The sequence below is a fragment of the Oryzias melastigma genome, linkage group LG8, assembly GCF_002922805.2.
Source record: "Oryzias melastigma strain HK-1 linkage group LG8, ASM292280v2, whole genome shotgun sequence".
Lineage (NCBI taxonomy): Eukaryota > Metazoa > Chordata > Actinopteri > Beloniformes > Adrianichthyidae > Oryzias > Oryzias melastigma.
The window spans coordinates 22,710,231-22,736,566 of NC_050519.1; the positions used below are offsets into that span (position 1 = coordinate 22,710,231).

A 26,336-nucleotide genomic window follows, 5' to 3' on the forward strand; every position below is an offset into this window, starting at 1 on the left:
TGCACGTCCCGCAAGTGTCCCATCAGGAAAAGAAAGTTTGTCTCCTCCGTGGGAAGACCTGCAGCAGTGACCTCGCGGCGGACGGGAGGATGACGCGTCTCACAGCAGCGGCCCCGCTCCACGGTAAGAGGATTTCAGGATGGCGTTTTATGGCTTTATTGCCTCCTGTGTGTGTTGTTGAGGTCGGTGTGGGGGCGTTGTGTGTTTGTGTTGGAGTGTTGGTGTGACAGAGAGCTGCAGATGTGCCCGCTCTGCTGCTCGAGGTTCCTGTCCCCATTTGGGGTTCAGAGCCTGAACCCTGCAGGCGCATCATGCGCATGCGCTGAGGCTCCTCTCAAGCACACTTTCTGTTGGGAAATTCAAAAGTTTCCAAGACTCGTCCCGCGTGTTTACCTTTGTTGCATTTCTGAAGTGTTGCTGTGCTTTAAATCAATACGCCCCGCACGAGCCTCGGCATTACGCGGAGACACTGAGCTGGAAAATGAATAATTCTGCAGCTGCAGAGAGGCTGCGGGGGGAGGAAACGGTTGAAGGAGAGGGGATAAAATAACGAGCAGAGTTAATGGATGCTCTCCTTGCTGCGCCAAAAAATCATTTAGTTCCGAAACAAAGGATCCGCCATGCTTAACAAGCCAACCAACTATTGCTGATTGCAGCGCGCGCGCGTGCAGGCCTTCTGCCTCCGCCGGACCGAGCGCGCGGCGTCACTTCTGTGTAATCCTACGGAAGTCAATCTACTGGGCTGTCGTGACGCAGTGCATTCTGGGATGCAGGTTAGGCAAAACCAGAAAAGGTGAGTTCAGAGAGTCAGAGTAACCGACCCTGGTCCTGCCCGGACAGCAGCCGGCCAGGGTTCAAGCAGAGGACACGTTCTTCTGACCGATGAGGTCCAGCGACTCTGAAGCCAGAGGCTGACCCACGATCACCCCCAGCACGAACACGCGCACGCACACTGCACACCTTCCCCCCTTGACCTCCCCAGGCTGCTAGACTCTGCTCCCTCCGACATTCCCAGACCTCCGGGGCCCTCGGGCCACTTTGTCAAAACAAGCCGAGTTCAGGGCAAAGTAACCCGGGCAAGGAGCAATCCTCCCACGCAGACAGACGGAGCGAACCTCCCCATTCCACAAACACTGATCCAAAAGTCACAAACACGCAGGTTTCCTTCAGTTACATCGTTTTTCTTGTAGTCTGGGGAAAATCTATAAGCAGAACCGACCAGATCGTCCTCCTCTCTGTTTGAAACCATCAGGTCTGTCACGTGCTGCTGAAAGGTCAACGCAGGACACAGATTTGTTAAACATTCAGATAGGATGTCAGCAGTGTGTCTGATCATAAACACACACAAATATGTGAAATAATATTCAGGCTCCAAAAACATGCAGCACCAATTCCGTCTGGATCTGATTCCCTGCAGTGGGGGGCAGAGGCTTTTTTTCTCGTTCTGGGAGACAGGGTGGGTGAGGTTTGGAGGGGGTGCAGCTTCCTGCTGGAAGGAGTCAAAAACAAACCCTGTAAACAGAAACACGCAATGACTGTCAGCTCCAGCGTCAGGAATGAACTTCAGAGCTGCAGGATGAATGACGCAGACAGAACCCACTCTGGACAACACTTTCACTAAGACTCATTCATTTAGCTTCTCTAGATTCAAATTATATGTCGTTCATCCTATTCACACCACATTGAAACAGAAGCAGGACCGTGTTTTTGTCCTTCTGCATACATTATGGAGGAAGAGCTGTTCAGATGTTTGGGGAATGTTTGTGTTGATCAGAGGGAGAAGAGTGTGTCATGGACAAACAAATTTCACACACCTGAATGTCTGAAATGCAATTTTTCTGAATTCCCTCCTCCTTTGAGCTGCAGTCACATCCGCTATCTGATGTCTTATAGTATGATTGCTTAGTAATCATTCACACTGTAGTGATTCTCCTGATCCTTTCTGAATGTTTTTCAGCACATAAAAACTTGATCTCAGTGATTTCATCAATCTTGGTATCAAAACGTTCAGCTCGTTCAGAACATTACTGCTTGTATTTTTGGTATTTATAAACTTTTTATAGTTTTTAAATATTGAACATAATATGCCTCATAGGAAATGAATGAGAAAGTCTTCAAATTTCAAAATTGTAAGTAGATTAACATAAAACCTTTAAATATATTCATGGGTTATGTTTTCATCTTTTATTGTCATTTTCAGAAAATTTGGAGTTTAGCTTCTATTTTAGCATCATGCTAACGTTTTTGTCTAATTTGGTTTACTGATGAATTTTAGGCTATTTTGGAGTTTAACTCAAACAATGAGCTAGCCTATTTTTGGCTAATTTGGCATCTACCGAGGTTTTTTATGCTAATTTGCAGTTTAGCTGGTATTTTAGCAACGGACTAACGTTTTTGGCTAATTTGTTATCTACTGATGTCTTTATATTTGAAGTTTAACTCCTATTTTAGCAACACACTAATGTTTGTGACTAATTTTGTTTACTGATGATTTTTAAACTATTTCAGAGTTCAGCCTCTAAGAAATGAGATCGCTTTTTGGCTTATTTGGAATCTACTAAGGTTCTTTGAGCTAATTTGGAATTCTGCTCAAATTTAAGCAACACATTAAATATTTTTTGCATAATTAGCATGTATTAGGGAATTTAAGCAATTTTACTTCAAATTTTTCAGAAAGTAGGTCAATTTCAGTGCTCTTTCATATAGTTCTTTAACAAGATTTTCAGCCTTTTACCAAATTTAACATTTTGCTAACAGCTTTTGCATTTTCAGCAAATCCCTGCAGAAATTAAAGAAAATGTTGTCACCATTTTCAGCAAAAAAACTTCAGCATCTTCAGCAAAAAGCATTCACACTAGCATTATAGCAGGTAAGGTTTCTAGTTTCTTTTAAATTTCTCTAAAAAAATGATCTGAAGATCGCAGGTGGCAAAGATGTTTCTGTTTATTAATTCACACAACAGACACTAAAAAGTATTGAGTTGGGTTTCAGTTCAGTGCAGAGGTTTTTGTTGGACATGTGTCAGTATTCGGTGGATGGATGGATGGAAGGAAGGATGGATGGATGGTTGGATATAGAGCACTGTTACTTGCAGCAAACAGCTCTGGGATGAGGTCAGAAAGCACATGCATTGGAGCATATTTCCTTTAAAATAAAAAAATGAGGTACATGAGAGATGTAAAGTGGTGCTTTTCCTGCTGTTATGGACGGTGGAATTGAAGGTCAGAGGTCACATGACCCTTACAGTGCTGCAGCTCTGTAGAAACCGTTAGTTGACTTCACTTTGTTGTGTTTGGATCAAATTTGGTTGGGAGTCAAACATCTTCCACGTGGTGTGATGAAGAAGATCGTTCACATTTTTTAAGAAAAACGTGTTTATAAAACTCCTTTAGAACTAAACTTGGAGAATATAATTGAAACCTTTTCCAACAGATTTCTGTAACACGAATGACTGTTTCTGTTGAAAAGATCCGTGGGACCTTCTACCACACAGCGGGACAGATTTAACAATAATAACAGTAATAGCTCAAATCCAATCATGCTCCTCCACCATGCTCCTCCCTCCACACGCGCAAAAAACAAGCAAACAGCAGCCAGGCGCGTGCTTGTGAATAATCAGTCAAATAACGCGCATTTGGCTTCCTTTCCTTTGAGTTTGTGTCTCCCAAACCAAATGAATTATTTTAGAGGCCTGTTGAAGACGAGGACGCATGCGCACCTTGTAAACTTAAGCGACACGTAACATTGGACAAATTAGAGACAAAAAAAGAAGGGTTAGTTCTGTTTTAACATGCGCGCGTGCAGTTGTTCACAGATGACGATGATGCAGAAACGCATCTCGTAATATAACGGGCGCCAGTGACTTCAGAAGACAAGCGGAACGGGTTCAAACTTCCCAAAACTTAAGGTTTGCTCTGCTTTTAAAGTTGTTGCGCCGGATGCGCACAGGAGCACGCTTGCTACTTGATAAGGCCACTGCGCCATTTCTGTTGCGCATTCTTTCTGTAGCGTGAGTGATGTTTGGCGTTGTGTGGGCTATTATTATTATTATTAATGTTATTAGTAGTAGTAGTATTAGCATGATTATTATTATTACTTCTTTATAACACCAGAAAACAAAAAACGCGAATATAAAAATACTTATACGTCACGCAGTAAAATCTCAAAGACAAACAGAATCAGAAGAACAATTATCTACAAATTTATATTTTCTGTCAAGTTCATTTGCTGATGCTTTGACAAGATTTCAGAAGAAATCGACAGAAGCGCCAGACGTCGTTTGTTCGTTGAGCATCAGCGTCAGAGTTCGGATCAGAACCAGTCCTCCTCCTGCAGTCCGGACCGGACCGTTCCTCTCAGACGTCCCCGTTTAAATGTTGATGTGCGGTGAACGAAAAGAAGAAATGAGTCAGAACAAAAGCAGCTCGTTCCAAGTTCTGCTCATGGCGGCGTTTTCCACAAATACTCCTCTCCCCCTGATCCATCATTTATACACAACAAGCTTTCCTCCGCGCGCGCAGCAGCATGTAGTTATGCTGACGCTAAAGGTGGTTTAAACTCGAGTTTTATTGTGGTTAGAGCCTTCAGAACATAAAAAAACATCAAACCGATCCAGCTCTGGAAAAAGAAAACACTGCAGAGGTTCAGGGCGCGCGGAGTTTCACCGGACAGGCCACGAGGGGGTGGGCCGTCTTGGGGAAGCCTCTGCTGCACACTGACAGTGGGACGGGCCCACGAGGCACGAGGAAGAACGGATTTAAAGGAGGACTGCTTCCATCCTGGTCCAGAGGGGACGCGCGCGCTGCGTGGATCCTTCTCCCCGTCCCGCTCGTCTTTAGTCCTGACGAATAAAAGACAAAAATATGTAATATTTAGTTTAAAAAAACCAAGTCGAACATTTGCTTTAATAACAAATAAGTCACGTGATCGTCCCCGATTGTTCTGTGTAGCATCGAGCATCACTTTCAGTTTGACTTTTTTATTATTATTCAGCGCAGTTAATCATTAACGAGCAGAAAGAATGGAGGACTCTACCTGTCTTCATTCATCAACCCCCCCTTCAGCCCCCCACCCACCCACCCCAGCAGCTCCTGCGCTGCCGCCATTCCTATTGTACTCTGCGTCTCTCTGCTGTGCGTAAAGTGGATGGATCAGTTTGAAATCAATGAAATGTTTCATTTATTTATCTACATAAAACCATCATAAATGTTTTTTTTCTGTTGTTGTGTCTGATCGGAAGAAAACCTCTGTTTGTTTGATTGTTTGTTTGTTTGGTTGTTTGTTTCCCGCTTCTGTACTGTGGATGCTGATCCCGGATGCGCGTGTCAGCGCGGCCCGCGCCTCTGCTGCACTAATCTAAGCTGCTGTTTCACACTGCGGGTGCTGTAATTTATGGCCGTCATTACAGACGCCATCATCACTCCAGCAAATGTTTGATTTCGCTCCTGTCGTGGTGGAGAATCGGAGAGAAGCTTCGCGGCGGCGCGCGCAGAGCCGCGCTTCTGTTGTGTCAGAATATTAAATAAATGCGCATCAAGCAACTTCGCTGAAAAAAAAAATGAAACCACATATTTCAGCCTAATATGTTTGAGTTCTCAGTCCTTTTGACAAACTAAAAATTGATTTACCAAAAGAAACTATCATATTTTTTGTGGTTTTTAAATCCTTTCCTTGACATTTTGAATTGTATTCAGTGTTTTAAGACTTCCCGTTCCTGCGCCTGGACTGACTCTCAGATCCTCCGCGGTTTGTTGTTTGACCTTGAAGGTTTCTTCGTGACTGCTGGGTGGCCGGGTCAGCCTCGCGCGCAGCCTGCCGGCCTGGGCGCGCGTCCTCTGAGTCTCGCGGTCCTTTGTTTGTGGTCGTTGCGTCTCCAGCTTTCCTAAAGGGATTCCAAGATATCCATTGTTCCTCCGCGCGGCCTCGCCACGGGGTTTTGTCTCCTCTTTTCTTTTATTCTCATTTATCTGTTCGGGTATTATTCCATGTTTATTTTTATTATATTATCACTGGTATTTGACTTTATTTTTGTTTTCCAACGTCTGAAGGGGATTAAATGGAGAAGATTTTTTTAGTGTCTTTTTGGCTGTGAGATATTTTCGCTCGCAGACGCATGGAATAAAAATAGCAGAACGCCACGCACACGCTTTGCGTAGCTGAAAATAAATCCATCCAAATATAGGCTGAGACAGGACAATGTCGGGGAGCGGCCCTGAACGACGGGGGCCGGGGGAGAGGTGAGAGTCGGGAATGAAGAGGCAGGAGTTTAAACACACTTCTACTTCTCATCTTTGACTTTTATCTCTGCGAGAGTCTGGCGGCCCGCACGCGCACTGAGGAGAGGTCTCCCTTTGTTCGGCCTCAGGTCCCGCTGCACGGGTCCGGGTGGGTGCCAAGAACGGAGAGGCGCCGCCGCCGCCCCACACCTCGTTCAGGACCAGCACGTGACTCTAAAATAATGAATGCAGGGCTGCAGGATGGACATGGATTCGTCAGGAATCTAACAGCAGGACGCGGCGCTTCAGGGAGGGGGGGTCCTGACGTGGAAAATTCAACTGTCCTTTAAAAAAATATACAAGCCCCCTGTAGCAGTAGGAGGGGGGTGAGAGAGAGGGGGGAGAAGAGGAGAGTCAGCCAACAGAGAGAGAGAGAGAGGAAGAGAAAAGAGAGAAGGAGGCTGCAATAAAACAAAATTCGACGGGTGTGCGTCTTACGGGTCGTTGTGGACACCGTGAGTATTGCGGAAGAAAAGGGGCTGCAGAGGGGGGGACCACTCTTCTTCTTCCTGCACTCCTTCCACGCCGCTGCGCCGCCTTGCCGCGTCCCACTCACTGCATCACAGGCTGTCTGAGGCTCGTGGTAAATATCCCCCCAAAATCTTCATTTTTTCCGCCGTGTTTTTGTCATGGTGCATGTTGCTGTCTTGTTGTTTACACATCACCCCCCACCCATCATCATCATCATCATCATCAGCCATTGTTTACGAGCTGAAGGCTGCACAACGGAGAGGGAGGGAGCAATGCCATGTTGGCTCTTCATATTTTGGGAAATTCTTCTCCATCTTTCTCCCATCACCTCCCGTCTGCTCCCACATCTCTCTCCATCTGCCCGGCTCTCCCTCTCCTCATCCTTTACTCCCTCTCCTCTCCTCTTACCTCCCAGCCAGCTACTTCCCTTGATTTATAGTGAGGCAGGGTGTCAGCGTGCGGCCGCGGCTGCCATTGTGTGTTTGTGAGGCGGCGCTGTTGTTTACGGCGCCGCCGCGATAAATCACGCGCTCCATCGCTGTGGGAAGAGAGAATGACGGTCGATAGGCCGGTGATGCTCCAGACAGAGAGACAGGAGGAAGAGCTGCGGCCACTGGCGTGCCTTCCTCCTCCTCGCCATCACTCACACCCCTCACCTGGTCTAACTTATTAGCCCGAGTGTTTTCTCTTCGTAGGCTGCGCTCAGCCTGACAGGCTGGCAGTCGCTCCTGCTCTCCAGTTACTCAGCGACCAATTAACCAGAGATTTGTTTAAATTTGGCACACCGGGAACGCCATGAAATCTCATACAAAGAAGCTGCTGGCGAACTGAAGCTAAACCATTTAGCCGACAGGGAATAAATCAAAGCAACCGGGATAAATCTTGCCGGCTCGTGTCCGTTTCTGCTGGCGCGGTTAGGCCCCAGTTTAAGGTAAAATACTGTCATCAAAGCGGTGCTGTCCTCTGAATTCCTCGACATGAACTCACGGTTTGGTGGGAATCTTCTGTTCTCCAAACCAGCCCGAAATCCTCGGATTTTTTTCCAGGCTTCCTCTTCCTGTATTTAGTGTTTTCTTTAGGTTCCTGTTGAAATGGAGCCGCTCTCCATTTTTCATGTCAGCGCGCAGCTTCTCTGCTTAAGCTCAGAGCCGTCACTGCACGGGAGTCATTGTTATTTTATGTAGAAATAAAAAAAAACAGGTCTGCGTGATTCCCCCTGTACTATTTCATGTTAAAATAGTCATAAATGAGGATTCTGGCTCAGCAACAAAACATACAGAGCGCCGCCATTTCCACAATTGGTTCTATTTTTAGAGTTTTTTACTGCTAGTAGCAAATAAGGTTTTTTGGTGTTTGTGTGTGTGTGTGTGGGGGGGGGGGTCCTAATTTTACCCAGCTAACCTAATAAGTCACCACAGTATTGAAGCTTGTGTGGTGTTTTGGTGAGAAAGCAGCTGGCGACACATGCAGGGTGCAATAAGGACAGGACAGTGAATGCATCATCAAATATTTTATTAAACACAAACTTGCAGGTGCATACAATTATTATTATTATTATTATTATTATTATTATTATTATTATTATTATTATTATTATTATTATTATTATGACTGGATGAAAGGATGGATGGATGGATGTATGGATGGATGTATGGAAGGATGGAAGGATGGATGGAAGGATGGATGGATGGAAGGATGGATGGATGGAGTGAGCGCGCGGCTGTCGCACCTCCGTCGCGCTGTAATGACGGCAGCAGCCGCAGGCAGCGCTTCTCTGAAAGTGTCAAACACAATATTTCGCCTCATTTCTGTGGACGATAGAAAAAACTGTTGGGGGCGGGACAGGCTAATGTGATTTCCCCCCTTCATTTTTTCCAATATATATGTGCACATTTCTCTGGATGGATGTGTAATAGGATTGCTTCTTGAAGCAGCAGCCCGGCGCTCAGACGCGCACGCTGCTCGGTGTCCGCGCGCAGAAGAAAACCCCAAACAGAAACGATGTCAGCATTTAAGAAATGATTCATTAGAAGCTGGCGGGCACGCGCTCTAGGCTCCGCGCGCTTTGGCAGGGGTTGTAACTTTAGATGAAATCGTAGAAATGAATGATTCGAAGTTGAGTCGCAGCTCCGCGCTCAGACATTCCTTATCTCTTGATGAAGAAAAACGTTTCATCGTCCGCGCGTCACTGCGCTGCGCCGTTTGTTGTGACATCACAAACGTGAATCATTCGTGTTTGTCAAAGCGACTCCAAACTGGCAGCGAGATGAGTGGAATGACGGCGGTCGCGGAGCTCCCGCGCGCGCGCTCCTCTGCAGGGCCTTGAGGGGAGGACGGCCGCGCGGAACTTCTTGTTGCATCCACACTGAACGACTCGAAACATGTTGGCTTTCAGACTCAGCCTGGCAGAGACCGAGCGGATCTGCGCGCCATGAGAAAATCTCGGTTCGCTTTTCCTGAAATCTACGACAAAAGCGCGCCAAAGCCGAGCCCGATCCACACAGAGACGCAGACGGAGCACGAGGCGCATCTTCCCACTCACTGCAACTGAGAGTGGCAGCCATATTGTTCTCCTCTGTGTTCTTTTCCCACGCACAGGAGGTCTGGCACGCACGCGGAGCGGACTCGCCACTGCGCCATGCAGAGGACGACTGCGATTTCAGCTCGAAATCCGATCAAAAACAGTCTGAATATGTAGGAATGATATCGATTCATGCAAAACATTTACCGGACACACGCAGACGGAAGCCGCGTGCGTGACGGCAAAAATGACCACACGTACCAAACGGCCTCTTTACGAACGCTGAAGGTAATCCTCGTGAAGTGAAATCGACATTTAAATTCATTCACCGAATTACCAACTTTTTTTTATTGTATAATATATTTTAAACGAGCGGAACTCACAGAAAAGTCTCGCGCCGAAGCTTTCCATAGATAAACAAAAGAGGCTCTGACCAAAAACTGCTCTCGTCATCTGAAGACCACGCGCACTGATTCAGTAAAAATTAATTAATACCTCGATTTAGGATAATTGCTGAATTAAAAAGGCAAAACAAAAATATTTTAGTTAATTGTTTTCATATATTTGAATTTTACCGAGACGGGAAATAAGACAGATCCAAAACGGAAAGCAGGCACGGGTTCGAATCTGAAACAATATGAATATTAAAAATATTATTTTTATTCAAATACATTTTGTTTGGTTTCCGAAAGATCCCCTCAGGTCTGCAAACCTACAGTCTCGTGCGTCCTGCGCGCGCTGGATGTCAGGGAGCTTCTCTGTCTCGGTGACGGGCGCGCTACAAAGCTCCCCAACAATGAACACGGTCACCGCATCAAACCTACACCCCAACGCGGCTCTCTCGGCTCTGTATTCTCCAGGCCGCGCAGACGGGATGAAACGAAAGGCTGCAGAGCCGGAAGTGCTGCTCACGCGCAGAGAAGGCTGCTGCGGTTTCTTTCACTTCTCCAGTTTGTGTCTTTAGCTCCAATTATCGGATTTGCTTTCCGGTTATTGAACTTTCTCTCTCATTTTTCCATCACCCTGCTTCTCATCTTATCTCCCTCCCTCTGTAATTGTCTGGATGGTAAAAGACAATGTGTGCGCGTGGGCAGATAACACAATTGCAGGAGTGGGGAGACAGGGAGCCAAAGCCAAGTGCGTCTGCGGGAGTTTGGTCTTTAGGATATGCAGAGACCCCCTCCCTGAAATAAGAACATTCAGAAAACAGCGTGCTGTAATCCTTTCATTTATGACTCCAAAACGAGATTCTGAGTGATTGCCTTTAAATGCAACGGATCGAGTCAGAGGGGGGGGGTCCCCATCCTGTTTGAAGGATGTGACATTTCAAACAAGAAGTTTTCATGCGCTGCTCCTGTTTGAGCTAAAGTCCCAGTTAGCGTCTGAAGCTCGGGTCAGATCACAGCAGAATGCCTGCTCCTCACTCCCTCTCGACCTTCTCCCGCTCCTTCCTCTCCTCTGATCGCGCCCAGTTTGACGCCATGTAATGACCACCATCTGGCCCCCGTGCAGTTCGGACGGACACGCGGGTCACGGAAAACGTGCCAAACCCAGATCATCAGAGCACCCCCACTTTCAAGCGTTTTTTCCCCCCAGAGTCCACGGGCCGGTTCAGGAACAGTTCACTCTGTCAATCCACCCGCGGCGCGCGCAGGGCCTGACCTGCGGGGACGCGCGGGTGGAAGGAAGGCCACAGACTCAAGAGAAGCTGTTCAGGAACGGCTCGTTGATGTGCGGGTTCTCGCGACGGTAACAGGTCAGTGAGGTAACCAAAAGAGGAGGGGGAGACAGAGGGAGACAGATGAGCTGCTGAGAGCTGCAGACACCAGCAGAAAACAGAGATGCCGGGAGTTCAGGGGATCACTCCACGAAGGTTCGAGCTCTTCTCGACCACCGTCCAGCTCTGAGTGCAGCGGGTCCATCTGACCCAACAGCCCGCATGCAGCGGGACCGACCGGGCGGACCAGAAGACGAGTATTTGCAGCTCAGTCGGAGGGGGTGGGGGTTGAGCGCGCGCGCACGGTGCTCTGCTTTTTTCTTTTTTGTGAGTGTGTAAGGTGAGGTAGTACAGCGAGCCCCGGAACGAGCAGTTCCCATCAGCTCGTGTCCCTGCTGTCGGCAGGCGAGTTTCTGTCAGATTTATAGCTGCTGAGATTAAAAAAAAACAAAACAAAACAAAAAAAAACGCGTCTGCGCCACGGTGTGCGCCAGAGGTGCAGCCATGGATGCACATCGGTTACAGCAGCAGGCAATGGGGTCGTTCAAGTGGCGACTTTAACATTTTTTCTCACCAGAATATTTTTCTAGAATATCAAAAGTCTCGCGCGTAATTTCGCCCTGGAAATTAGCAGAAAAATCCGTCGCGGGATTTCTGCTCCCGCACGAGTCCGCTCCGCAGCCAGCTCATCCCGGAGAGAAGCGCGGAGAGGAGATCCAGCGGGAGGCGCGCAGCAGAGCAGAGCAGGTAGGTGGATGCGTCTTCCGCGGCGTGCGTCCCCGTGCCGCGCTCCGCGTCGCCGCGTGTCACTGAGTCTGTTGGGTGGGAGACTGCGGCCTCTGCACTCTCAGAGGCAGCAGCGGGGAGTGCCCGCGTGCAAGTGGCCCCCCAACTTTTTTTTATTTTTTTTTTTCGTGTGTGTTTGCGGAGATGGGGGGGTGGGGGGTGATGATAGATGCTCGACAAAGAAAAGAGTCACTGAGTATGTATGTGTGTGTGTGTGTGTGGGGGGGTGGGGGTATTCTCTGTCCTCCTGCTTACCTGCAGCCTGAAGGCAGGACAGACAGACAGGTGTCCGCGTTTGTGCGCGCGAGGAAGAGAGTGCACGAGCCGCCGCGTGAATGGGACCTGATGGCAGGGTGCAAAGAAATACAAAAGCCGTGATTTATGGCAGTGTGAAGAGATTGCTTGCTTCACATGCCTCTCCCTCTCCTTTCTGCTCCTCTGTCCTCACAAATTGTCTTGCCCCCCACCCCCCACCCAACCACACACACAGTGAAAAAAAAAACATTAAAACACAGTTTTAACTCTCAAAGCTATTCATTTGGTAGTAATTTGGCCTAAAATCCACTCACGTTTTTTTCCCACTGAAATTTGAAATCTCCCCAAAAGCTTTCACTTACAGATTAGAAGTGAAAATGCTGAAGCTTCACATTTTCTGTTGTCAAACATTTCATCATTTATTTAAGAAAAGCCTGCAAGAACGGAGACATTCTGGAAATCTAAGAGCATAAAGGTAAAATCTCACCTGTGAACACGTGGAAGCTTCATGCAAGGGTCGAAAATCTTACACGCTGAAGTTAGCTTCTGATTCGTGAGAACGCTAAAGGAACATTCCACTGTTTTTCACACTTTGACCGCCAAAAAACAGAATTTTTGGAAATCCTGTTCAAAAACCCATGGAGCTCAAACCTGGATTAAATTATACTTTGGATAGTAAAGAAATTCTGATTTGTGAAAGTTTTAATTAATTTGTGAAAATGTGAAGTATTATTTATTGCATTTTTCACACTTAGACTGAACAGGTCCTGCTCAAAAATTTGCTGTACCCAGACTGCTCAAACTCGGATTAAATTACGCGATAGAAATTAAAAAATACATTAAACACAGTTTCTGATTTGTGGAAGCTTTATTTGATTTATGACAATGTGAAATATGATTTTATCACGTTTTTCATGCTTACAGCGCCTAAGAACAGCTCCTGTTCAAAAATGCTGCACCCAGACTGCTCAAACCTGGATTCAATTATGCTTCGGAATAGTACCAAATACATTAAAACAGTCTCACAAATCAGAAACTGCGTTTGATGTATTCTTTACTATCCAAAGCATAATTTAATCCCAGGTTTGAGCAGTCTGGGTGCATCAATATTTGACCTGTTATTAGGTGGTCCAACTGAAAAAAAAAACAAAAAACAAAAAAAAATGGTGGAATATTCCATTAGTGTTCTCGCAAATCGTAAGCTAACTTCAGTGTCTGTTTTTAATGAAAATGTAGTATACCTAAAATAGTCTTTTAAAATTGTGAGCAAAGAGGTTTTTACCTGTAAAACAAATAACCAACAGTAACAATAAAGAATGTTTCCATGTGATCAGAGTGTAATCCCAGATTATGACATGACGGTAAAAAGTAAGACAGAGCAGCTCTTTCTCTGCTATACAAGTTCTGTAAATCAAATCAGATTTTAATTTAAAGATAAACACAAACTTAAGTGCAGAATGAGTTTCATACCATAAAACCCATGAGACAGAAACACCACAAATACCATCCAGCTCCTTTTTTAAAACTTGATGCCAAACGACGACTTAAAAAGAGCTGAAAAACCCACCGCAGCTCATAAACTTCTATGGTTTTATTGATTTCTTCATACATCACTGACAAACTATTAGTGGGACACAATCAGAGTAAAGTAGTGGGGTCGTGCCCACACAGACGTCCTCACAGTCTGTTGGCCGCTGAGGACCATCCAGCTTCAGCGGGGTCTGACTTTGTCAAGCGCAGCAGAGATAGTTGAAGCTGCAGTAGCAACAAATATGGAAGCAGCAGTAGTAACAAGTCAGCAGGAATGACCAAAGCTGCAGCAGCAACACTATAGCATAGCAGCAGCAGAGAGTGTGGCTGCAGGGCAGTAGGGGCTTTGCAGTAGCAGATAGCAGCAGGTTAGCAGCAGGGTCAGTACGTTAGCTGCAGATAGGCAGATTTACTGCCTATCTGCAGCTAACAAATCATCATGAGATTAGTATGACTTCCTGTTGTGGTTCAGATTGTAGAAAACCTTTACTTAAATCAACAAACTACAGTCAACATCTTTGCTCTACTTCGTTTTCACTGTTGAAAGGCGGAGCCTCTTCTCAACAGACACATTAACCCGTTCCTCATAGACTTGGCGAGCTTGGCAGTTTTTTAGCCCCTGGAGCAGAGAGGGCAGCCTGACCCCCATGCCACGCTGAGACCCCCACACCCCCAGCCTCTTTCTCCTGATGTCAGGGCTTTCTTTGAGTGTCTGGTTAAAGATTTGTATCTCTGTCAAACATTAACTCTGCAGAAGAAGAAGAAGCCTGAGGCAGGAGTTTCTGGTTCTGGTCTGATCCTAACCTGGAGGTTTGAGGTTCATCGTGGCTGAAAGGAAATCAAAACAAGAAAGACAAGAGAAAGAAAAGCAAACAAATAAATAAAACAAATCAATCTTGCTGGATGTGGTTCCAGTAGAGGACTGAACATTTTAGTTAGCTCTGTTTGATTTCATTTGACTTCAGAAAAAACTGATATTCGTTTTTATTTGTATCCCAAAAGAGGAAAGACCTCGTTTTAAATGTGAGGATTTGTGTTGTTTATTTGCAACATTCAAAAAAAAACAACAAAAAAAAACTTGACAATATCATCTTATTAAGATTTTACTCTATAGGAGATATGTGTGTGTGTTTGTGTGTTGTACTTTTGTTGAGGTTGTGGATAGTTTCTACAGTTGTGATTTGTCAGATGCGGTTTTCTGAAATCCAGCTGTAAGTCGGATTTTATGACTCGGACGACCAGGAACTCATCTGAAAGCATAAAGTAAATTTGATTGATTTGATTTGATTTATTTCAAGTATAGATTGGGAAAAAGACAAGATAAAACGCAAATATTTCCAACTCATTAAACAAATGCATCGATTAGAAAATAGAAAACAATAAAACAAACAGAGAACACGTATGTCACATTTGATTCGTTAAATATTCTAATTATTAAGTCAAAAAGAGATTGACTGATTGCTTGAAATTTAGTGGGAAGAATCGAACTTATATAATCGCAACTATAATAACAACTGATGATGATGTCTAGTTTTAACTCCTCTAAACTTGTTACCAACCTTGTTATCACCATACATAAATAAATAAATAGATATAACCATAAATAAATCACATTATCTTTTGGTCGGTTATTTTACAATTTTATTCTCGTAGATTTATTCTGTGTTCTGTGACTCACAGATAAGGGGTCTGCAGGGCTCCGGAGCCACATGTGGAAATTGTACCTCCCTTGTGGCTCTGTGGTTAAATACAACGTTTACATTTTTAAAAGTAATATAAAAAGTAAGCAAGTCACAAGTTGAACTAATAGATTTTTGATCACCGTTTTTTACATTAAAAACAATTTGAGGTCAGCCTGAATTTAGCTGCACATTTTCTATTTGTGAAGAAATTAAAAGTTTATGGTTTGAAGAGTCACTTAATTAGCTCTGATTTAATTTTTGTTCGTTAGATTTACAAATTTCTCACTGAGATCCACCACAAAGAAGTAAAATAGTTTTTTCTTTTTACTCCTGCTGACAGTATTTGCTGGATTGAGATGATCATTTGTGACATAAGGTGTCTTTTATTTTGAAAAATCCTTCAAAAGTTTCAGAGGCTATTTTCTTTTTGTATTTGTGTTTTATTTATGCAAACAAAGTTCTTTTACATCTATAACAATAACATGAATAAAAATCAGTGTTTCTATTTTTTTAAATGGTGAAATTAGACTTTAACATTATAAGATTAAATGTTATTTTCATTATTTGAACCCAAAGCGTATAATGTATTGTTGAGTAACAAATGTTCTGCAATATGTTGCACATAAATGAAGGACAATAAAATGATTATATTTAAGAATGTTCATATATTTTTTAAATAAGTATGGAAAATAATATATATATATATATATATATATATATATATATGTATTTATGCAACAGAAAAAAATATAACCAAAAAAATTGCTTTATTTACATTTTATTTTAAAATGTTTAAAATTCATATTTGTTTCAGTTCAACGTTTATTAAAATATTTTAAAATCAAAATCCTTTATAATTAGTGGAGAGAGCTTACTGAAATGATTCAGCATCAGATTGATGCTTCAACTACAAAACAGCATAAAGAAACAGTAAATAATACAAAAGAATGAAAACATGAGGCCGCCATAGTCTGAGTGGGAACAGGGATTATGAGTAGAACATTCTCTATTCGTCTGGTTTTGCTGCATGTTTCTTATTTTTTAGTCAACCCTGTAAAACCACGTGTTTCATATGTGTTCCACACATTAATGAGACTCTTAACTCATCAGAATGATCCACATCTTTCTTAAAAAGCTCATTGTCTGTAACGTGGTCATGTTTCCTGCCCTGTAGTTCCTCATCAGTCCACTAGGGGCAGTGGAAGGACTTTTCCTGCGCATTTCAAAATGGCTGCTTCCATGAGATTTAAAAAACACTTTTGGGGAGCAAAAGTCTAGCTAAATTTAAGAACTTTACTATGACATTACCTCATCTATTAGTTGATAATGAGTACTTTATAATAGAGTTGTACCATGTTAAAATTTGAGGATCAAATTTGAGACAGTGGCTAAAGGCTTTTTTCTTAAAGACTCATGTTGATTTGTTAAACTAACATTGGTGTTAACAAAAACTTACCAAATGTATCATAATTGATACTATCTGCATCTCATATAAATGCCACTTGTGTGTCAATTATCTGATGTAGATGTTAATCTGGTGATCTGAGATCTTGCTCAAAGGAACTCTGGATCTGCTGTTGTTGTACGGACGGGGTGGGCAAACTTTTTCACTCGTCGGTCACAAAGGGATTTAAAATTTGACTGAAGGTCCGGACCAGGAGCAGATGCGTGGCGTGTTTTGGTACTCTCACTCGTGAGAGAGAAATAACATGAAATCTGGATGAAAACATCCTTCAATTTTGATTGAAAGTATGTATACATTTAAAAAAATGTTTTAGGGTTTTTATTTCAAAACTGCAGGTTTTGCTCTCATTTTAGAGCCCATTGCACCAGTGGGTTGATGTTCATCAGTGAAAAATCCAAGTTTAAGGAAATGTGTTCATGTGTTGACATGATTGGAAAAATGATTGTCTGACTCGAGGAAACACATAAACAACAAATCTTTCACCAGCACGAGTGCAAAATAACTCTCTGCACCTAGACCATGGTCAGTTTATTTGTAGTCATCAGAATCACAGTGAAAGTAAAACACTTCTAATACAGCTCTTTCCAGTTTGGGGGGCCGGATTAAATAGCGGATTTGGCCCCCGGGCCGCAGTTTTCCCACCCCTGGTGTAGGGTTTAAAAAACTGCTTTTCTTCTGTTAGACTAAACTCTCCAAACCCCAGAGGGAGAAGGGAGCGCGCATCCGACTGAGACGGATGGGAATGGCATCCTTTTCTCGGATTTCAGACACGCACGTCTTCCGCCCTGAGCAGCGTTGGGGTGGGGGCTGGAGGGGAACGTGTTGCAATGCCGGGTTTGTCAATGCTTGCCCATTTGACTGCGTGTGCGCTGTTGTAAGTACATTTCCGGGAACACAGTCCTGCTCTGAGGCTCTTTGAGGCTGTAGATGTGTTTGTTCTGGAGAGCAGAGCGCACCTCCAGTTCAGAGCATCACATGACGTCAGCGAGAAAATCACAGCTTTCCACTCGACTATTCAAAGCAGAAATCGCTTGTTTTGGAGGGAAAAAAATGGTCTGAAGGACATTAGGAACCAGAGCCAGAAGCTCTCAGGTTGCAGATGGATGTGAAAAGGGTGGAGGCAGAAAAAGTGGATTGTTTCATAATAAAATTATCATAAAATCTTCTTGAAAGCTTCATCCACCCGCGGTCTTTTACTGCAGAGTGAGAAACCATTTGCCTTCAACGATGACCCGACATGCAAATACTGTTGTTGTTCCAGATGGAGGACGTGCAGCATGCTCAATGACAGCAAACACTTTAAAGCATGCGTCAAAGTCATGGCCCAGGGGCCAGATCCGGCCCTATGTTTCATTATTATATCTGACCCAATGTTATCTTTCACTTATTTCTAACTTGTATTATTTTGACAAAATATTTTCTTTAGTTGTTTAAGGTTTAAGTTGATTTATTCTGGAATAATATTTCTCCCTTTTTATTATTCATAATTATGTTAAAAAGTTACAGTTTAAAAGTTAAAAAAAATGGCACAATGGCATTTTTGGACTATTTTGGCCGAAACTAAGATTTTTTAGGCTATTTTGGAGTTTAGCTAATATTTCAGCTACATGCTAGCTGTTATGGCTAATTTAGTCTTGTCTTTTTAAGTTTTTTAGGCTGTTTTGGAGTTAGGTTAATATTTACATGCTAGCTGTTTTCACTATTTAGACCTTTGTTCCGTTTTTTTGGATATTTTGAAGTTCAGCTATTTTTTCAGCTACATGCTAGCTATTTTTGGCTGACCTAAGGTTTTTTTTTTTTGGCTAATTTGGCATTTAGCTAATATTTTAGCTGTCTATCATTTTCAGCGTTTTCAGCAGACAAATTCAGCTTACAGCATTCACACTAGCATTATCGTAGGTAATACTATATATCTAGTACTATATATACTATATAGTACTATGTACTATATTTCAATAATTAAGTTAAAGTTTTAAAAATGTAGTTTTAGAGTGTTCAATAAATGTTTATCCTGTTCTGCCCGCGACCTAAGGTGTGTTCTGGATTTTGACGTCTTTTGCGATTGAGTTTGACACTCCTGCCTTAAAGAAAACTGTTAACCAATTAAAATTGTTAACACTTGAGGCGTCGCCGGTGATGCTTAAACACAACATCTTTAACATGCTGTAACTTTCAAAGAACATAAACACTGGAGCTCTAGTGTTAAAGGATTAAATCAATATCTATTCCTATGATCCCGATCAATCCATCTGAGGCCAGTTTTTGAATTGACCTTACTTCAAAATAAAATAAATCATTTAGGTTGATATTGAAAAATACCACACTGTAGGTTTATTGTACTACAGCGTAATAATGTGAATTGGATTTGACATTCATTTCTGTTTACTTGTTTGTTTGTATTAGAGGTGTGACAAAATATCGATATTGTGATATATCGCGACATTTAGTCCTGCATTGATTCTTTATGAGTTCTCATCAAGTATTGATCTCCTATTTCCGTTTGAAGAGGCGGTAAAACTTTATATTCATCATCCTTTGGTGAGGCGTTCCTTTGGAGGTAGATAGGGGGCGCACGTTGGGAGACTGGCTGTCACGAGCACCAATATATCTGTCAGCTACTTGAATTATTTAATTTTTCTTGTGTTGTTTAAAACAATGTTGCAGTAAGTAGTGGCTCTGCTGTTCATGTTTGCTGTTGTTACAGATAATTCAACTGGTGTCAATGCTAATCAAAGTCATAGTATTACTGATTTGCACAAAATTATTTGTTGCACAAAATAAATAAATGGAGATATATTTTCCTTAAAAACATGTGTTCTTCTATATTTTGTGATTTTTTAGAGATGATTTTTATCAATTATCGCGATATCGTCGATATTGTGAGGCATGAATCGTATCGTATCGTAAGGTTCCCAGTGATTTCCAGCCCTTGTTTGTTTGCGTATTTAATTTACACTTGATTACCTTGAAAAAATACAAGGAATCTGGAAAACTTCACCTGAACTGTTCAGTACCAGGTATTTATCTCTGAGTCACAAAGCTGGAAGTTATGGATTTTGATGTTCTGGATCCATTTTAGGTCAGTGAATTGGATCATATAATCAGAATGAATCGCTACACCGCCACCATCTGATACTTTATCTGGAACAGCTTCTATATCACATCAGAACTGTTCTGAAGTATTTTTCTTTCTTGCACAAAAGTGAAGAATTATTAGTATCTTCATGTGGGTGGGAAGGTAGCAGCTTAATAACTGAAGCTTTGCAGAGATGTAAGTTGAAGCTATTTTACACCAGAAGGAAGTCGTACATCACACGTGTTCAGGAACACAGACGCGGCAGGCGGACAGGGACAGTGGAGACGCTCTGCGGTCAGAGGAGTCCTGGTTCAGTTTACCACTGAGAGGGGACTACAACCTCAGGGGCCACAGATGGATGACCTGCATTTGTGTGAAGGTGATATCAGCGCAGAGTTCTGGATCAGTCTGAATCCTTTCCTGGGGGGTTTCCTGGCAGTCCCAGCACAGCGAATTTATGTTTGAGTGAACAAAATGTTCAGAACATGAAGAGTAGAGTCGATGAAACCTTAAATCAGAATTTATAACGATCAGGCTCATTAGTCCTGATAATGACTTCTACATTTCCTCTGAAAACTTTAAACTTTTTTTAACAAAACAAAGAACATTTTCTCTTTTGAGAGATTGGAGACAGAAAGGGTTCACAGTACATGAGTTACAGGCCTCACATCAACATTATTTCATGTTTTGATAATAATCTACACCAGGAAAAAGGCAACTCCGGGCCTCGAGGGCCGCTCCGCATGTTTTCCAACATACCCAGCTCCGGCATGTTCTGATTGGCTGGAAAAACCGGAACCAGGTAATCAGTCGTGATTAGGGGAAATCATGCAGACACTGCTGCCCTCGAGGCCTGGAGTTACCTAACCCTGATCTACTCTTTAACTCAAAAGTTCAGATAAAACATAAGAGAAGCTGGTAAACAATGACTTTAGAGCACATGTTAAAGTGAAGGCCCAGGGGGCCGGATCCGGCACTCCAGATCATTTTATTTTATTATTAATAGCCTGATATTATCTTGCACTTATTTCTAACTTGTATAAATTTTAAAAAATATATTTTTATGGAGAGTAAAATATTGAAAGTTATTTAAGGTTTAAGTTGATTTATTCTGGAATCATATTCCTGCCTTTTAATTCATAGTTATGTTAAAAAGTTAATTTTTTAAAAAATGTAAAAATGTAGTTTCAGTTTGTTCAATAAATGTTTATCCTCTTCAGCCCGTGATCTAAGGTGTGTTTCGGGTTGTGGCCCCTTGTGTGGTTGAGCTTGACACTCCTGATTCAGAGTCTGCAGCCAATTCACTTCAATTCAATTTTATTTATATAGCCCAATATGACAAAACAATTGCCTCATCGGAGTTCATGCCAGTAATTGATATAAAACTGATATCATTCTTCATCAAAAATGCTAGATAATAAAAAAATAAATAAATTCAAAAAATAAAACATAAAAAAGACTTTGAAACACTTAATGTATGAAAGTATGTATATATATATATATTTATATATATATATATAAATATATGAAAGTATTTATTTATTATTTAAGAATACAAATCTCACTGGAAGTCAGAATATGATGGTGATATTTCCATGCAATCCAGTAAAATTGAAATTGAAATGACAACTTTTTCTTTGCAGGTTGTCTGTTCAACACTGTAAAAAGTGAAACAAATATTTAATAATATTAGTTTTTATCTAATTATTTTTTAAGTTAAGTAAACAATCAACTCAAAATGTTGATTTGATGAAAACTATAAGTGAAATGTAACAAATTATAGAATTTGTGTTAATTGATCCGATTTATCAATTTTTGACAGTTGATACGACCATCACTGATCAGTACACAATGGTAAACATAAAAACCAGGGAGACTGTGACTAGTTTCTCACCTTCATCAAGTAAAGTAAAAGAAAAAATTCTTTTTAAAATAATCTTTACAAAAAAGTTCCTCATAAATGTAACCGAGTGAGTTTAACTCTTTCTCCAGTCGTTGTGGGATAATACACAGAGACTCATTGATTTGGTAAATTCACTGAAAACTAGTTTAAAAAAAAAGTTGCTACTTTTATAGGTCAAGGGTCAACTCTTCAGATCTATGAAACTGATTTGTGAGATAGAGAGCAGCTGAAGTTTAAATGCTAGAAAAGCCTAAACTCTGCTGTGATGACCATCAGACAAGAGTAGTGCTGCCTCAAACTATTATTTTAATAGTTGACTAATCACTGATTATTTTTTCCGATTGGTCGACTAATCTGGCAAAACACAAACTGGATGTAAAGCACACAACTTAACCATCATTAGCTTTAAACTAAATAAAAACTAGATATGTAGCATTATGCTACTGTGAATGATGTTAGCTGAATTTGGCCGCTGAAGATTCTGAGCTTGATAGCTAAAAACACTAAAGATGATAGCGGAAATAGCTGAAGCTGACAGTTAAAAACAGTGAAGCTGATAGCTGAAATCGCTGAAGCTGATATCCAGCTAAAATATTAGTTAAATCCCAAATTATCCCAAAAACTGGAAAAGGGCCTAATTTTGCCAAAACAGCTAGCATGAACCTCAAATAGTAGCTAAACTCCAAATTAGCATAAAAAGCAAAAAAGCCTAAGTTAGCCAAAACAGCTGGAATGGTGTGGAAATAGCTTGACTCCAAAATAGCCTAAAAACTAAAAAGCCTAAGTTAGCCAGAACAGCTAGCGTGCAACTGTAATATTAGCTAAACTCCACATTAGCCTAAAAAATCTTAGTAAATGTCAAAATAGTCCAAAAGCTAGCATAATTACACTTAATCCTTTAGTGCCGGAGCTCCAATATTTATGTGCTTTGATCTATAACTTTTCAACCGATGAGCCACTTTTGTCCTTCAAAATCTACTGGAAATATGGTGATTGTGTTAATGGTTGAAAAGTTCTAGTGTGTTAAAGATTTTGTGTTTAAGCGTCACCAGCTGATCCCCTCTTCATCTTTAAACATTTTTTTCATCCAGCATCACTGCTGCTCCTGCTGGAGGATCCCCTTCTTTGTGTCAGGCCTTCAGGCTAACCGGCTAAGCTAATGTGTTAGCATCTTTTAGTCCCTCTTCAGACTCCAGCTTTCCCTGGAGGACGGCGGGTGCAGCAGTGGGGATGGACAGGAACCAGGGCTGAGAGGCTGCATGAAAACAATGAAGGAGCAAACGTTAGAGGTGGCAAAGTGTGTGTGTGCGCGTGCACAAGATTTACTGGAAGAAGAATCTCAGACACTTCTCTGGGCCTGCTGTAAGAAAGGACCCAAAGGGGAAGACCGTGAATATAATAGGATGTGTAAGATGAGAACCAGAATCAATAAGAGCTCAGATCTCTCCCACTCAGCCTCCATCCTCTCTGCTGCTTTTTACTTTGATTCCGGGAAGAATTCCAGGTCAGCAGTACCTGTCAGCGGCTGCTCCTGCTGTCCCACAACCTTCGATTAGACTACAAGAGGTTGGTGCTCCGGAGCCCCTCTGAATACATCTTTCCCCACTATCTTTTCAACATTTTTTGCCCCTTATACGTTCTGAAATGTAATAAAAACAAGAAATAAAATCAGAAAATGCCCTTTGAGTTGAGCTGTTTTCAGCTGATAAAGAGAGCGGTGTTGGGAGAGAGGTCTGTGCTTCATCTGTGTGAGTCCTGACACACTGTCAGACAGTCTGACTTCACTCACACTCAAATGATGAAGGACAACCCCCCCTTCCACAACCAAACTCAACTCGTGTCAATCTTTTTCTTTTTACCATCTCGTATTATTTTTGTGGGTCATGGAGTTAGAGCGCGCGTGCTGTTCTGGATCACACATAATATATTTTAAAAGTCCATCTCGGTGACCGCGAGCTTTCAAGATCTTCTTCATCCCCGCTGCGGTGCCTCTAACTCTGAAAAAGATGAGCAGAACCCCGCGCGCGCCTCAATCCAGTCTCACCAGGGTGAGGCCGCTGCTCCCAAAAGGCCATTTGGGCTCTTCTAAAGAAAAAACAAACACTTTTCTCCATTTGTGAAGCTTTGGTTTGAAGACAGCGTCCGCGGATCAGAACCAAACACCTCGCCGCGCGGGGCGCGTTCTCTGCCCGGGTAAAACAAAACAGAATTCCTGCCATCCTCCCCGGCTCAGGCACGCTTTTACGCGTCAAGACAGAGTCTCCTATAATCCACGGAGCGCATTTCTCCCCTTCAAGGCCTTTTCTCTTCACACATCACTGCGCTGAGAAGAAGAAAAAAAAGCTGATCGGTGGTTTGGTTAATGAGTGACGGCGCCTTTCAGCAGATCTTTTGAGCAAAAGTTGCAGACGAGCACATTTCCGGCTCCCACCTTCCACCTCCTCGGAGCTCATCCTCGCATTTCAGCAGCCGCACAGCTAATGCTATCTGTTTTAAAGCCCTGGCTGTTTACACACACACAAACAAGCGCGCATGCACGCGCTGCCGGCTGCAAGAGAGCTCGTAAATCTAACGTGGCCATAAACGACAGCAGAAGTGTGTTGAATAATGGAAGCAGAGGGCAGCGGGAGAGAGAGGGAGAGCGCAGCTGCAAACTGCAGGTAAAATCTCCGCTTTTCGGCCTCTCCTCTCCGCGTTTGCGCTCCTCCGGGCTCCTCTTCTCACTCCTCTCTTGGTTTTATTTCCTTCAACTTTTTCCTCTTCTGTTTGCCAATATGCAAAACTCACTGCAGTCAAAACCGATTTTTATTTGGAAAAGTTCAGTGGAGTTGTTGCTTTTGTTCCAAAATAAGGAAAAACGAACTTTTAAAGTTTGTTTACATCAGTTTGTATTTCTTTATTGTTATTATTAACATTTATTTATTTATTTTGCATGAATCCTTCTGAAGGGAAATAACTTCTATTTTAACGGCTTTTTATTTGTTGCAATATTTCTGCTAAAAAGTCACAGATATTTAAAATGTTTGAGAAATTCAGTAAAAAATAAGGACAGAAACATATTTACACTTTTCTAACTTTGCGTAATAGTGCATAATTTCCAAGCAACAATTGACCTAGTAATTAGACAAATAAACGTTAGAATTTTAGAGTTTATTTTTAACGTGATTTTTTTCCATCCGAAGTAAACTATTAGGGACTAATGTAACTGGATAGTAACTATTTATTAGTGTTGATTCAAGTAAAACACGACATAACAATCTAAATGGAGACATGAGACCTCAGTACCACTTGTAGCAGAGTTATTGCGGTGATATTTGCGGTCCATGGCCCGCATGCACGGCTGCAGCTCGCAGCTGGAAGTTGTGACTTCAGAGCTTCTCCTCAGACCTCGTGACTGCACTCACCGAGCAGCTGCAGCGCGCAGGCCATGCATGTCTGTCAGCCAGTCATATCAGCATCATGTGTGCGCGCGCGGTGCAGATCTCTCTGCTGAGGGGATGTTTGGAAATCCGGTCCCGTTATTATCGGTGGCGCTGCGGGCCGGTTCGCGGGGCTGACGCCGGAGCGCGCATGTGAGGAGCAGCTTGAAGCGCCAGCCGCCTGGACTCTTGGCTGCGCCTCCACTGGTTGGGTGCGTGTGTGTGTGAGCACAGGCTCCCGCAGCGGAACAAGAGGCGGAGGAGAGAACGGAGACTGGAGGCGCGAGATCGGGAGGATCACGGAAAATGCGATGGGGTAACGGTTCCGTCTGGATCTTTGTGTGCCGCTCTCGGCCCGGGTGCATGGCGGGCTAAAGCCAGAGAACCCCCAGCTATTGTTATCATCCAGCAGCGGCTGCAGCCGGAGCTGGTGTCGGGGCGGAGGGTGGAGGTGGAGGGCGAGCAGGGGGGTTGGGGCGGGGGTGGAGGGACGCGCAGGCAGCAGGCAGGCTCCCGGTAAGCTCGTTCAGCTCATGCGCTTGCTAGCCCACAGCGAGCCCCCCGCGCGCTCTTTTTCCTGCCCGGATCCCGCCTGCTCCGTTCATGCCGCAGGGAGTCCGGCGCGCGCCGCCCGCTCTGCTGCTGCTGGTGGTCGCCAGCAGCCGTGCTAGTTTCCAGACGGCACCGGAGGAGCAGTGCGAGCGCAGAGGAAGAGGAGGAGGAGAGCAGGAGGCGAGCGGAGATTTGATTTATTTAATCATCTGCAATCACCGCGGATCACCTCGCGGGGTCGAAAAATAAGATGGTGCGCCGTTACCGGGTCCATACCGGGCTGAACCGGGACCACCGGTGCTGAGGGAGGTAAGGCACATCCGCGCAGGCCGGTCGGCTGGCCGCGCGCGCACGAGCCTAAAAACAAACCATCATTTCTGGGCCGTTTCTTGTGGTCACACAGCTGATTTATGGACCGTTAGACTGCAGCCTCACCAGAGCGCGAGCTTCTTCTCCTCCTCCTCCTCCTCTCTTTTGTGCATTTCCTCTCCTTCTGTCCATTCTCTCTGCCATTTGTTTACAAAGCAGAAGCCGTTTTCCTGCCGGCTCTGAGCTCCGTCTCCTTCGTGCTTCCATCTTATTTTTAAAAAAAATATTATTATTTTAAATTCTTCAATTGGCCTGCATGCAGCTTTTACAGATTTGTGTTTTGACCTTAAAGAAGCAACAAAAGCTCCACTTAGG

At 43.2% G+C, this 26,336-nt stretch overlaps 1 protein-coding gene across 6 annotated transcripts in view; it reads left to right on the forward strand.

Annotated features, from left to right (window-relative positions):
* Positions 1–26,336, forward strand: part of hoxb3a (homeobox B3a) — a 39,153-nt gene continuing 12,817 nt past the window's right edge. The window contains exon 1 of one of the 6 annotated variants that reach the window (XM_024271656.2): positions 1–123. The gene's annotated coding sequence lies outside the window, so the exon portion shown is untranslated. Of the gene's footprint in view, positions 124–5,792; positions 6,859–8,338; positions 11,732–23,787; positions 24,342–25,081; positions 25,417–25,440; positions 25,962–26,336 lie in introns of those variants that run through there. The other 5 variants (XM_024271657.2, XM_024271658.2, XM_024271662.2 and 2 more) reach the window with 5 other exon arrangements.